The following is a 13,988-nucleotide window of genomic DNA, read 5'->3' as shown; positions in this document are numbered from 1 at the left end:
AATAATAAAAAAAATCCTCTAAAATACAAAATGCCTAATAATTCTGCACACGGTGTACAGCACCAGAACCAAAAGCAATACCAAAATACATCACTAGCACCCTCATCAGTAAACGAATATATCACCAGAACCACCAATACATGACTACAGTACCAAATTTACTACAACAATATATTGTAATGTCACATCCCCATATACATTTGTATCACATGAATTAACAACTCCCAGTATGTCCTCAACAATTGTAAGAAAATGCTGGGAGTTATCAGTATTCATCAGACTTTGGACCATACAGGAACCACAGTCCTGATGAGAAGCTTTGAGTATCACACACATACAGTCACATCCAGGTACCTTGTAGGTGACATCTTCCCTGATCGGAGTCATCCTATTCTTTCTTCTCCATCTTGTCCAGACGTCATGATGACTATTCACATCCACAGCTCCTCTCTGCAGACCTCCCGGGCCTTCTGCAGCTCCTCTCTGCAGACCTCCCTGGTCTTCTACAGCTCCTGTCTGCAGACCTCCCGGGCCTTCTGCAGCACATCTCGACATTATGCCCTTAAAATAAATAGCAGAATGATTATAATGCTCCGAAATATAAATATATGACCTACGCTGTGCGCCTGAATAAATAATTGCCCCTCACTGTGCTCCCTGCACAAAATGACCCACACAATGTCATTCTTATGGTACATGGCCTCTTCTTTCAGTACTGGGCCCCCTCTTCACACCGTCCTCTACATTGTGTACCCACTATACTTCCAAATGTCTATACTGTGCCCCCTCCTCACACTCCCCCTCCTGAGCTGTGCCCTCACACTGTTCCCCATGCAATCCCCTCTCTATACTGCCCTCACCCTCAGTACCAAAATCACTGAAAGTGCAACTCAATCTCACATTCCCCCTCCTCAGCATACTGTGCCCTCCATACTGTGCCCTCACACTGCTCACCATGCAGCCCCTTCTCTATACTGCCTACCTCCTTCACTATCCAGTCACTATACTGTACCTCAGTCTCACATTCCCCCTCCTCAGCATACTGTGCCCTCCATACTGTGCCCTCACACTGCTCACCATGCAGCCCCTTCTCTATACTGCCTACCTCCTTCACTATACAGTCACTATACCGCACCTCAGTCTCACATTCCCCCTCCTCAGCATACTGTGCCCTCCATACTGTGCCCTCACACTGGCCACCATGCAGCCCCTTCTCTATACTGCCTACCTCCTTCACTATACAGTCACTATACCGCACCTCAGTCTCACATTCCCTCTCCTCAGCATACTGTGTCTCCATACTGTGCCCTCACACAGGCCACCATGCTGCCCCTTCTCTATACTGCCTACCTCCTTCACTATACAGTCACTATACCGCACCTCAGTCTCACATTCCCCCTCCTCAGCATACTGTGCCCTCCATACTGTGCCCTCACACTGGCCACCATGCTGCCCCTTCTCTATACTGCCTACCTCCTTCACTATACAGTCACTATACCGCACCTCAGTCTCACATTCCCCCTCCTCAGCATACTGTGCCCTCCATACTGTGCCCTCACACTGGCCACCATGCTGCCCCTTCTCTATACTGCCTACCTCCTTCACTATACAGTCACTATACCGCACCTCAGTCTCACATTCCCCCTCCTCAGCATACTGTGCCCTCCATACTGTGCCCTCACACTGGCCACCATGCTGCCCCTTCTCTATACTGCCTACCTCCTTCACTATACAGTCACTATACCGCACCTCAGTCTCACATTCCCCCTCCTCAGCATACTGTGCCCTCCATACTGTGCCCTCACACTGGCCACCATGCTGCCCCTTCTCTATACTGCCTACCTCCTTCACTATACAGTCACTATACCGCACCTCAGTCTCACATTCCCCCTCCTCAGCATACTGTGCCCTCCATACTGTGCCCTCACACTGGCCACCATGCTGCCCCTTCTCTATACTGCCTACCTCCTTCACTATACAGTCACTATACCGCACCTCAGTCTCACATTCCCCCTCCTCAGCATACTGTGCCCTCCATACTGTGCCCTCACACTGGCCACCATGCTGCCCCTTCTCTATACTGTCTACCTCCTTCACTATACAGTCACTATACCGCACCTCAGTCTCACATTCCCCCTCCTCAGCATACTGTGCCCTCCATACTGTGCCCTCACACTGGCCACCATGCTGCCCCTTCTCTATACTGTCTACCTCCTTCACTATACAGTCACTATACCGCACCTCAGTCTCACATTCCCCCTCCTCAGCATACTGTGCCCTCCATACTGTGCCCTCACACTGGCCACCATGCTGCCCCTTCTCTATACTGCCTACCTCCTTCACTATACAGTCACTATACTGCACCTCAGTCTCACATCCCCCCTCCTCAGCATACTGTGCCCTCACACTGGCCACCATGCTGCCCCTTCTCTATACTGCCTACCTCCTTCACTATACAGTCACTATACCGCACCTCAGTCTCACATTCCCCCTCCTCAGCATACTGTGCCCTCCATACTGTGCCCTCACACTGGCCACCATGCTGCCCCTTCTCTATACTGCCTACCTCCTTCACTATACAGTCACTATACCGCACCTCAGTCTCACATTCCCCCTCCTCAGCATACTGTGCCCTCCATACTGTGCCCTCACACTGGCCACCATGCTGCCCCTTCTCTATACTGCCTACCTCCTTCACTATACAGTCACTATACCGCACCTCAGTCTCACATTCCCCCTCCTCAGCATACTGTGCCCTCCATACTGTGCCCTCACACTGGCCACCATGCTGCCCCTTCTCTATACTGCCTACCTCCTTCACTATACAGTCACTATACCGCACCTCAGTCTCACATTCCCCCTCCTCAGCATACTGTGCCCTCCATACTGTGCCCTCACACTGGCCACCATGCCGCCCCTTCTCTATACTGTCTACCTCCTTCACTATACAGTCACTATACCGCACCTCAGTCTCACATTCCCCCTCCTCAGCATACTGTGCCCTCCATACTGTGCCCTCACACTGGCCACCATGCTGCCCCTTCTCTATACTGCCTACCTCCTTCACTATACAGTCACTATACCGCACCTCAGTCTCACATCCCCCCTCCTCAGCATACTGTGCCCTCACACTGGCCACCATGCCGCCCCTTCTCTATACTGCCTACCTCCTTCACTATACAGTCACTATACTGCACCTCAGTCTCATACTCCCCCTCCTCAGCATACTGTGCCCTCACACTGGCCACCATGCTGCCCCTTCTCTATACTGCCTACCTCCTTCACTATACAGTCACTATACTGCACCTCAGTCTCACATTCCCTCTCCTCAGCATACTGTGCCCTCACACTGGCCACCATGCTGCCCCTTCTCTATACTGCCTATGTCCTTCACTATCCAGTCACTATACTGTACCTCAGTCTCACATCCCCCCTCCTCAGCATACTGTGCCCTCACACTGGCCACCATGCTGCCCCTTCTCTATACTGCCTACCTCCTTCACTATACAGTCACTATACTGCACCTCAGTCTCACATTCCCTCTCCTCAGCATACTGTGCCCTCACACTGGCCACCATGCTGCCCCTTCTCTATACTGCCTATGTCCTTCACTATCCAGTCACTATACTGTACCTCAGTCTCACATCCCCCCTCCTCAGCATACTGTGCCCTCACACTGGCCACCATGCTGCCCCTTCTCTATACTGCCTACCTCCTTCACTATACAGTCACTATACTGCACCTCAGTCTCACATTCCCTCTCCTCAGCATACTGTGCCCTCACACTGGCCACCATGCTGCCCCTTCTCTATACTGCCTATGTCCTTCACTATCCAGTCACTATACTGTACCTCAGTCTCACATCCCCCCTCCTCAGCATACTGTGCCCTCACACTGGCCACCATGCTGCCCCTTCTCTATACTGCCTACCTCCTTCAGTATACAGTCACTATACTGCACCTCAGTCTCACATTCCCTCTCCTCAGCATACTGTGCCCTCACACTGGCCACCATGCCGCCCCTTCTCTATACTGCCTACCTCCTTCACTATACAGTCACTATACTGCACCTCAGTCTCACACTCCCCCTCTTCAGCATACTGTGCCCTCACACTGGCCACCATGCTGCCCCTCCTCTATACTGCTTATGTTCCCCACTACCCAGTCTCTATACTATGCCCCTCACACTTTTTTCCAATACTCTCCACTTACAATTTTCTCCCACCATACTGCTGCCTCACACTTTTTAATGGTGCCCCCCTGATTGCTGTGCAGGGGAACATATGCCGCATGCCCCCCAAAGGTACGCCCCTGTACAGTGTACAGGAGAATACATAACTGGTACACAATATACTGTGATACAGACATCAGAGGTTATACAATATACACATTATTATATACCATCTGATGTGTGTACACAGTATATCACACTGCTCTGTACACTGGATGTGGTATACCATGTGCACAGATATACAATGTCCTGCACTGATCACACCTGGGCCTACAGGACAGGACGTCACATATTCTATATGTAATATGGGCCATATAGTGTAATGTGTGCTGCAGGCTCAGATGTGATCAGTGCAGGATTCTGTGTAGTGATGTCTCTGCTGAAGATCAGTGTGTGTTATTGCAGGGGAGGGATGAGGCCGATGACCCGGCACTGACAGCCCGACCTGATCTGCAGCAGCTCACACTCCTGCAATAACTCACACTGATAGCAGAGTGGCCGCTGTGCTGACACTATGGAACCGGTCTGGAGTTATCAGCGGCGTCCTGCTCCCTCCTCACTGCAGTCTCCTGCCCGGCCGGCACCATGATTAATGACCTCATACTTACCGGGATCCACTGAGACCTCCGGTCCTCCCACAAGCTCCTCTACGGCAGGAAGAAACAGCAGCGCGGTGACGTCATCCTGGCAGACGCAGCCCACACAACGTGCAGTGGGCGTATCTGCAGCACAGTGATGGCCGGGATTGAAATACCTTAAAGGTACAGTGCAGTCTTGAACCACTGTGACATTAATAAAATGGCAGACACACAGATGGTGGTGGGGGCCCCCTCAGAGGCTCTTGTGGTGGGGGCCCCTGGGCTGAAGCCCCGTCTGCCCCGCCTATAATCCGGCCCTGCCGCCGGGCCACCACCCGTCCACGGTCCTCACGGCAACTCCGATCAGCCTCCACTGCAGACAGTCACCGCCATCTGCTAACCTTGCTGTCTCAGTCCGGGGCAGACACCCGGACCAACTTCAGGCTTTCAAACTGTCCCTTTTCTCTTTTCACTACTTTCCCTCCTTTTTCTTCCTTAGCTTCACTCTAACTCTCCTCTCACTTCCTCCTCCAAACTCTAACTGCCTGTGTTTTCCTGCCTCCAGGACTGTGAACTCCTTGGTGGGCGGAGACCAACCGCCTGGCTCCACCCCCTGGTGTGGACATCAGCCCCTGGAGGAAGGCAACAAGGATTTCAGGTCTAGCTTAGGTGTACCTAACCGGGGTGTAGGGTGTGGTGATGTCATTACCTGTGACCCCTGGCTTGCCCAGGGCGTCACATTCCCCCTTAGCAAAATGCAGACCGTCCGCGGGCTGCCCGTCCAACACCGGTTTTATTTTTCTGAAAAAAGATAAGAAACACAATACAAGTAAAATAACATCATCCCACAACGGGAGGCACTTTTCTTAAACGTTGCAAACGGTTAACGGTTACGGCTTCTGCTCTCACCCACCCAAGTAACCTGGCCCTGATTCTGCCCCTAAGAAACAGGCAGCACCCCTTGACCCCAGTCCTGCACCAAGTTACCCGAGCGGGATCTGTCCTTTCCAGGGGACCCACGTCCATGGGGAGCCCCTGGAACCCCCAGAGGGTAGCCACCGGTTCCGGTGGTGGCTGGGCCCCAGCCTGCTCCACTGCGGGCCCTCCCTCCAATCTGCCTCTCCGGAGGCGGTAACAGTAAGCTGCAACAAAACATATTTACATTCCACAAGTTTCTGGTTACCTTGCAAGTTCTCAGGCATGTTCAAAGAAGTTTCTATGCAAGGTGAAGGGGGTCCCAACGGGGACCAGTTGCCGGCTACGACCGGTTTCAATCAGCAGTAAATCAGGTAACTTACCAGCAATTATTCATTTTCATTTTTCAAAACTTTCAAACTTTAAAACAGTGCTGGTCCCAACGGGGACAACTGCAGCGGGACTCCGCTGACCTCGAGGCAGCTACCACCGCAGGGGGTCGGCCCACTCAGGGACCGAGCGGTACATGGGGTTCTCCCTCCATCGGCAGTTCAACCCCGAACCACTGACAGCCGTTAGGAACGGCGGCGGAGGCAGCATACTTGGGACTTCCTCCTCCATCAACGGCATTCTCTCCGGACCCCCGGCCGCAGTGCTGGTCTCCGTCTCCCACTCAATCAGGGCTGGTTCTGGGGTTTGGGTGGACTGATCGCGATGCGGCACGGCTGCAGCGGCCCCTTGCTCACGGGCCCCCACTACGGCAACCATTCTGCGCATCTCCGCCTTCCAATCCATCAACTGCTGCAGGCTCTACGTCCTCACCTTCAAGTAGAACCGGCCCAATTCCCACTCCAGCCACGCAGCGGTCCCGGCGGGGAGCTCACCCGGGCCGCAGTCCTCAAAGGCTACTCCTCCTCGTTTCCCCCAGAGCTTGGATGCCCCGGTGGCGGGTATTCCCGCGCTCCAATTCGAGGACGCCGCCATTTCTCCATCGTGAGTGAAGGCGTCCCCCTTAGCCTCTTTCCGGCTCCTCCTCTATCGGGGCGGGATTTTGGCCTTCGCGCCTCCACTACTCGAGGGGACGCTCGAGCGGGAACTTTTCGCGCCAAAGATGGCGGCTTCTGAAATTTTCCGGCCGGACACCTCCGGCGGTAACAAGGCGCACCTCTACCCAACGGCAGAGCGGTAAGATCCTGTTTGTGACGCCAAGTTGTCGCGGGCGGAGGAGGGGACGCCGCGCTCTCCCACTGCTCGGGTCCGGCTGCCGCTGCTGCCGCGGCCGCTGCTGCTCGGTGGCTCGAGCGATGGGCCGGATCCCGGGGACTCGAGCGGCGCTCCTCGCCCGTGAGTGAAAAGGGGTTTGGTTTTGGGGATTTATTGTCCGTGACGCCACCCACGGTTGTGGTGATTGTGTGGACACCACCGCTGCTCTGTATGGGGATCCCGGGAGCGGTGACAGGGAGCAGCTTTGTTGTTATTTCTCCCCTCCGTGGGTAGGGGGTTGGTTGTCCCGGGGCCCGGTGATGGGGAAGGGGTGGATGGCAGGCCGGGTGCGGGGCCTGGCAAGATGCAGGGTCACGGGGGCAGCGCTGTGCCTCACGGCACGGTGGTACTCACTCAGCCTGAGACGGTGACACAGTTCTCGGTAAAACACACAGCTGGAAAGACTGTTCCCTTGGACGGCTGCTGTTTTCCTGCCTCCAGGACTGTGAACTCCTTGGTGGGCGGAGACCAACCGCCTGGCTCCACCCCCTGGTGTGGACATCAGCCCCTGGAGGAAGGCAACAAGGATTTCAGGTCTAGCTTAGGTGTACCTAACCGGGGTGTAGGGTGTGGTGATGTCACTACCTGTGACCCCTGGCTTGCCCAGGGCGTCACATTAGTGATGTCGCAACGTGCAAAGTACCCCTTAGTGCCACAAGTGTATCGCCTTTTGCTAAGAGCTTAGCAGTATCTGGGATTAGAAGATGGTGATTTGCGGATCATACATTCTCTTTGTGACACCCTGGCCTATCAGGTCGTCACAGGGTATTGTGCAATCTGCCCTTCTGTGCAGTATCCATCTCCTCCTTTGTTACGGGTCGCTCACCTTTGGTGTTGCCAAGAACAAGCTAATCAAAATCCTAAGAACACTCTGCACCACACCCACCAGACACACCAGTGGACGGCCTGAGTGGAATAGGGTCGCCTACTTGGGGGGTTGGTTAAAGGGGGGGTCAGGAGCAGGACAGTGTAGTGTTGGAGGTAAAAGCAAGGGGAGGTCAGGAGCTGGGCTCCTTGGAACTACTAGGTGGCAGACGTTGGTCTGGACCTAGTAGGAGCTGGACCCCGGTCGCAGGGGATCGTGACAAGGGGCATGGACTGTCGAGGAGGACAGCCGGCGGCCTTGTGCCATCACCGGGCAGGGGCCAGGGCACGACGGGGTACGTGGACCCTAGGTCAGGAAGAAGCTTCAGGTGTCCTGATAATTTACCCGATGAGGACGGAGTCTTCAAGATCCGTTCTCCACCCGCTCCAAAATTGGGGTACTAGCGCAACGAGGGGGATAGGACTTTCCACACATACGGTCCAGAAAATCCCAAGCATGAACCCTGAGAGCAAGCTCACCCAGTTAGCCATACTGGGGAGCGGGAGCCGATTAGTTTCACACTATAGGGACCAACTAGAAGACAAGGTGCCAAGGCAAAGGACACAGACTAACAGGCAACACCAACGGGCACGGGATCCAGGCGTGCTCCCTCCCAGCGGCAGCGGTGTCCAGAACTTTGGTTTACCACAGTTGTCGGTGTCAGCGTTATTGGACTGAGTGAGTACACAAGTGATCCTTACCACCCCAACAGCACATCCCTGTCCTCATCGCCGAGTCCCGGGGCATTCCCCCTACCCGTTGAGGGGTTAAACACCTGGCTGCCCACACCATCGCCACCGGGTACTCCCAACTGCAGTTTTGGTACTCCACCTTACCACGCACCACGGGTGGCGTCATGAACTTTCCACACCATTCCCTGTAAATAGCCCCCCTTTATTCGAGTGGCTGCACTACCCCCTGGTCCGGAGACCCCTCGAGCCACCGCGGATTTGGATCCGAGCAGCCCGGCTGCTGGCACGGGGGCGGCACATCTTTAACATGAATGAGCAGATTTAACTCCATTTAGTGTTGACCAGTGGTGGAACAACCGCAGTCACAGGGATCGTGACCATGACCGGGTCCGGGAGTGAATGGGGCCTGCCGACTTTAGTGCCTGCTTCAGCTGGATGTGCGTCTATGGGCGCACATCCAACTAAAATGCTTTGCGGCGCTGATATGTCACCCTGGGTAACGGGGATGCTGTGTCACGGGTGAACGCTGGCCATTGCACGGTTCTGTGACCCTGGGGACGCTTTTTAATGGGAGTATTTACAGGTGAGTTTAAAGTCATTGGTGTGACGCCACATGCGAGTTGCAGTTAAGATGGTGGAACCGCCACTGACGAGTTCATTATCCCTAGGGCTGATGATGATGGCAGCTGTGGTGGTAGGCCCTCCGCACGTAGGGCTGTGCCCCGGGGGGATGTATGGTGGAGACTTTCGCCGAAGAAGGGAGGCCACACCATGGATTATAGGTTAACAGTCTTTACTCACAGTTGGACCGTTGGACGGCTGGTTCAGGTCCCTGTATTTCCAGTGCCAGTTTTATGACTCGGTTGCTCTGTCCCCAGCACCCTCAGTGTGGTTGGGTCCCCGTAGCTTGGAGCTGGTTTGTCATTTTTTTGGCAGTCTACTCGTTCGTACGCGGGCAGTGTGGACCTTGTAGGGTCGGTCCGTGTTCTAATCCCTGATCCTCCCGTTACAGCTGATGCCCCCGGATCTGTGGGTCAGAGAGGTCCTGCTCACTGTGCAGGTATTTTCCAAGCTACATAAAGCTGACGCTTGACCTAGGGCCCTGTGCCCTGTCAGTGCTCTGGTCCCAGTGGGTACTCGGGTGTACCTACCCTGGTGACCACTCTCCTGTGCCCCCGGGTAACCGTTTCACGACCCAGCTCTAGACACCTCTCTCTCCACTTCCACTCTCTCGACTCCCTACTCAACTCTCCCTACTGTCCCCTCCCACCAGGCTGTCTAGTCCCCTGGACTGGCTCCACCCTCTAGGTGGCCATCCCATTGTGTCTGACTAGCCAGTTACCCCTGGTGTGGAGTGGAAACTGGGATTTTGGTGTGTGCAGGTGACACTGGCACTGGTGTTCCAGGTCCCTGAGGGTAGGCTTTGCATCCTAGTGAGGATGCAGTACCTAGTAGTGCCCTAAGTGGTTCAGCGGTGCTACATTCCCCCTTGGTTAAACACAGCACGTCCTCGGGCTGTAAAAGAGAATAAAGTTTTTAATGAACACAAAAAGCATAACATAACATTCTTGCCTCGCAGGGGAGGCATTTCTTGAATGTTGCAATAAGCATTCTCCCCCATCAACCCACCACCCAAAGGTCCTGAGAACCAGAACCCTCTAGGAGAAAGGTCACTGGTCTCCTTGGTGACCAGGTCTCGGCCTACTCCACCACAGACTTTCCCTCCAATCTTCCTCTTCTTGGTGGTGGTATCAGTGTCCTGATGGTACAGGTATACTCTGGAGTGCACAACTGGTGCAACATATTTACACTGCGAAATCTTCCAGGAGTTCTGTAACTTGTACGGGTGCAAGAAGATACACACCACACCCTATCATGCACAGATGAATGGGATGTGCGAGAAGATGAACCATGTAGTGATCAATTTGCTGAAAACCCTTCCCCTTGAAGAGCGGAAAAAGTGGCCTTAAAAGCTACCTGACCTTGTGGACATCTAAAACAACATTCCGATGGGATCCACCAAATGCACCCAAGCTTACCTGATGAGAGCCAGACCCGGAAGACTCCCAGTGGACTTGGAGATGGAGGTCGAGTTGCTTGAAACCTACTTGCCCGGAGCAGATTGGGACTCACGTTGCCAGGTCCAGTATAAACAAATTCAAAAGTGTGTTGAAGAGAGTTTGAATCAAAACAGAGAACGGCAAGAGAGGAACTTTAACAAGCAGGCAAAAGCAACCCCTTTCTCACCAGGTGAGGTTGTGCTGAAAAGGAAAAGAAAGCTGCACAAATTGGATGATCAATGGGAAAAGGAGCCATATGTGGTACAACCATCCAACTTCGACAACCAGAAGACCTACCTGATCAGCAAGGACCAGGGAAGGACCACGGTCACTGTCTCCTCAGACCATTTAAAAAAATGCCCAGAGCCCTAAGAGTAGCAGATGGACCTCAGCCCCAACCTCAAGTGGTGGAAGGAAGGAAGAGTATGATCCGTACCATTCTAGGTGACTTTCCAGAAGATTGGCCTATGCAGAATGGAGCAGTAATAGTCCCTGTGTTAACATTCCCACAAGCCGTGGAAGAACCAGAACAGGAAAGGCTTACGGACACTGCACCCACTTCAGCATCTAGAGTAGTACCTGTACCCTTACCACGCACACGTAGAGTCCTACCAGCTACACCTATCACTGACGGAGGGGAACCTGTAAAAAGCATTGGCATGTCACAAGTGAGGGAGGAGGGTCTAGAGTTGAGAAGGTCGACCCGGGTTAAATTTGGTCAGCCCCCACGGAGGTATAGGGAAGAATGTTGATGGTACAGTTAGGTCCAGAAATATTTGGACAGTGACACAAGTTTTGTTATTTTAGCTGTTTACAAAAACATGTTCAGAAATACAATTATATATATAATATGGGCTGAAAGTGCACACTCCCAGCTGCAATATGAGAGTTTTCACATCCAAATCGGAGAAAGGGTTTAGGAATCATAGCTCTGTAATGCATAGCCTCCTCTTTTTCAAGGGACCAAAAGTAATTGGACAAGGGACTCTAAGGGCTGCAATTAACTCTGATGGCGTCTCCCTCGTTAACCTGTAATCAATGAAGTAGTTAAAAGGTCTGGGGTTGATTACAGGTGTGTGGTTTTGCATTTGGAAGCTGTTGCTGTGACCAGACAACATGCGGTCTAAGGAACTCTCAATTGAGGTGAAGCAGAACATCCTGAGGCTGAAAAAAAAGAAAAAAATCATCAGAGAGATAGCAGACATGCTTGGAGTAGCAAAATCAACAATCGGGTACATTCTGAGAAAAAAGGAATTGACTGGTGAGCTTGGGACAAAAAGGCCTGGGCGTCCACAGATGACAACAGTGGTGGATGATCGCCGCATACTTTCTTTGGTGAAGAAGAACCCGTTCACAACATCAACTGAAGTCCAGAACACTCTCAGTGAAGTAGGTGTATCTGTCTCTAAGTCAACAGTAAAGAGAAGACTCCATGAAAGTAAATACAAAGGGTTCACATATAGATGCAAACCATTCATCAATTCCAAAAATAGACAGGCCAGAGTTAAATTTGCTGAAAAACACCTCATGAAGCCAGCTCAGTTCTGGAAAAGTATTCTATGGACAGATGAGACAAAGATCAACCTGTACCAGAATGATGGGAAGAAAAAAGTTTGGAGAAGAAAGGGAACGGCACATGATCCAAGGCACACCACATCCTCTGTAAAACATGGTGGAGGCAACGTGATGGCATGGGCAAGCATGGCTTTCAATGGCACTGGGTCACTTGTGTTTATTGATGACATAACAGCAGACAAGAGTAGCCGGATGAATTCTGACGTGTACCGGGATATACTTTCAGCCCAGATTCAGCCAAATGCCGCAAAGTTGATCGGACGGCGCTTCATAGTACAGATGGACAATGACCCCAAGCATAGTGCCAAAGCTACCCAGGAGTTCATGAGTGCAAAAAAGTGGAACATTCTGCAATGGCCAAGTCAATCACCAGATCTTAACCCAATTGAGCATGCATTTCACTTGCTCAAATCCAGACTTAAGACGGAAAGACCCACAAACAAGCAAGACCTGAAGGCTGTGGCTGTAAAGGCCTGGCAAAGCATTAAGAAGGAGGAAACCCAGCGTTTGGTGATGTCCATGGGTTCCAGACTTAAGGCAGTGATTGCCTCCAAAGGATTTGCAACAAAATATTGAAAATAAAAATATTTTGTTTGGGTTTGGTTTATTTGTCCAATTACTTTTGACCTCCTAAAATGTGGAGTGTTTGTAAAGAAATGTGTACAATTCCTACAATTTCTATCAGATATTTTTGTTCAAACCTTCAAATTAAACGTTACAATCTGCACTTGAATTCTGTTGTAGAGATTTCATTTCAAATCCAATGTGGTGGCATGCAGAGCCCAACTCGCGAAAATTGTGTCACTGTCCAAATATTTCTGGACCTAACTGTACCTGTAATATGAAAAGTATAAACTGTTAAGGCCCCGTCACACACAGAGATACATTTTTGGCAGATCTGTGGTTTCAGTGACATCATGGACATATTGTTCCATTTGAACACAGCCACAAACCGGGCACTGATTGTCCACAATTTCACTGCAACCACAGATCTGACACAAATCTATCTCTGTGTGTGACAGGGCCTTAAGGTATCTGTGTTTTCTTTTATTGTTTTACAAAGTTTGTTATTTTCCATATAGAGTAATGTTATGAGACAAAGAGTTTTAATCAACAAGGTTTGAATCAATAGAGAAAGTTACCTGATTGGAAAGAAAATTATTTCATGTGTGCAACAGGTGCATGGACTTCGTTTTATATGCACCAATGTTTTGTAGTAAAAATGGACCATGGTCATGAGACTGGTTGTGACCAACACAGACTTGTGTATTGTAAATAGTTGCACCTCTTGTGCCCACCAGAGTCGTCTTTTGCAACACCCGGAATCTTAACCTGGTCACAGACCCACGGATAGGAATGCAGCAGGTCAGGTTGTTTGAGTGGTGGGTTGATGGGATCCAGGACATTGGGACTGGATTGTCGCAGGAAGAGGCTGCAACGGAGCCGGTTGAACCTCCGCTACTAACCTAACCGGTAGCGTTTTACTGTTGATCTGATGAACTCAAAATACAGTAACGTTTAAGTGACATGCCTCCCTAATAAGGGATGAACCTTGTAAATAAAAAAATGTTCTTCTTTTCTATTTTGCAGTTTTGAAAAAAAAATAATAATAATAAACCCCTGATGTCCTGTAGCTCGAGGACGAGCTACGTTTAACCAAGGGGGAACGTGACGCCCCTAGACTATCAGGTCGTCACAGGGTATTGCACAATCTGCCCCCCCGTGCGGTATCCACCTCCTTCTTGGTTATGGGTCCCAAACTATATGGTGTTGCTTACATCAGATAATCAAATCCTAGGTACACTCTGCA

At 51.6% G+C, this 13,988-nt stretch overlaps 1 long non-coding RNA gene across 1 annotated transcript; it reads right to left on the bottom strand.

The window, feature by feature from the left end:
* Nucleotides 1-359: 359 nt before the first annotated feature.
* Nucleotides 360-4,878, bottom strand: LOC142301205 (uncharacterized). The gene is made up of 3 exons (XR_012752709.1): nt 4,839-4,878; nt 525-561; nt 360-458 (listed from the first exon to the last, which is right to left on the bottom strand). It is a non-coding gene; the product is annotated as an uncharacterized LOC142301205 (long non-coding RNA).
* Nucleotides 4,879-13,988: the final 9,110 nt, after the last annotated feature.

The sequence above is a fragment of the Anomaloglossus baeobatrachus genome, chromosome 4 (genome assembly GCF_048569485.1).
Source record: "Anomaloglossus baeobatrachus isolate aAnoBae1 chromosome 4, aAnoBae1.hap1, whole genome shotgun sequence".
NCBI classification, from domain to species: domain Eukaryota; kingdom Metazoa; phylum Chordata; class Amphibia; order Anura; family Aromobatidae; genus Anomaloglossus; species Anomaloglossus baeobatrachus.
The sequence above is the reverse complement of the archived record's forward strand: the minus strand, read 5'-3'. Positions and strand labels throughout refer to the sequence as shown.